This window comes from Papaver somniferum, chromosome 3 (genome assembly GCF_003573695.1).
Source record: "Papaver somniferum cultivar HN1 chromosome 3, ASM357369v1, whole genome shotgun sequence".
In the NCBI taxonomy this organism is placed as follows: Eukaryota; Viridiplantae; Streptophyta; class Magnoliopsida; order Ranunculales; family Papaveraceae; genus Papaver; species Papaver somniferum.
Window position 1 is genome coordinate 98426490 of NC_039360.1, and position 1049 is coordinate 98427538.

The following is a 1049-nucleotide window of genomic DNA, read 5'->3' on the forward strand; positions in this document are numbered from 1 at the left end:
CCCCCCCCCCCGTAAACAATAAGAATCAATTTATCACTTTAGGTCTGATCTTATTATCTCCTTGCCAATACTTTTAACAAAAATACGAGTTTGAACAAGTAAAGTGCTATTGAAAGTAAAGTATTGCTATACGACGATGTTAATGATAATGATCTTTGCGTGGAATTGGATGATAATGAGGAACCAGACTAATCTGACAAAGAACCAGACTCATCTAACAAGTTCTTTGCTTTTTTAAACAGGGTTTTTGATGACCATTTTGTTTTCAGTGGTGGTTTTATTTATTTTTTAAGTACTGCACTAGATGGAGGCTTTTTACGCTGATAGATAGGTTGACATTTATGTGATGAATGATTCACGTTGAACTTTATGTTTTCTGGAAATGATGAACATGGGTTTAGTTATTTATCTTTATTAGATTAGTGTATGATTAGAATAATACGTTTCCTACATAGGTGCCACTAATAATTCATACGTTTCCTCCCTAAACCAAGAATAATACATGAGACAACCCAGCTTAAAATTATTAAGGTAAATATTATTCGAAATAGGAAAGTACATTTTTTTCTATAGCCTCTTCTCGAGTTGGTTAGAGATAGGAAACAAAATTTCGAAAATTTTGGGAAACAATTTTATCATAACTGTCTACGATATATTATCTGATAAAATAAGGAAACTAACCATATTGGTTACACATCAAAAATTTGGAAATAAAAAAAGAAAAACACCAAAAATATTTTGTTTGGCGGGTGATGAAAATGGATTTTACTGGGCGAGATGATTTCAAAAGGAAAATCAATTCCCGCCTGATGGTTTGGTTAAATTCCAAAAAGAAAAAGAAAGATGAGTTCGATCTACTTTTTCAGTTTTTCTTACTCGATTCATTCTCTCTATGAAATCATAATTCTACTGCCATCGTCTCTAATCTTTACAAGGAACCTACCTCTTCAGACTCGATCTTTGTTGTTGGTATTATTTCTACAACCCATTATCGCTGAATATTAAATTGATGTTAGATTTTTTGTTCGATCTCATGGAATCAGATTTTA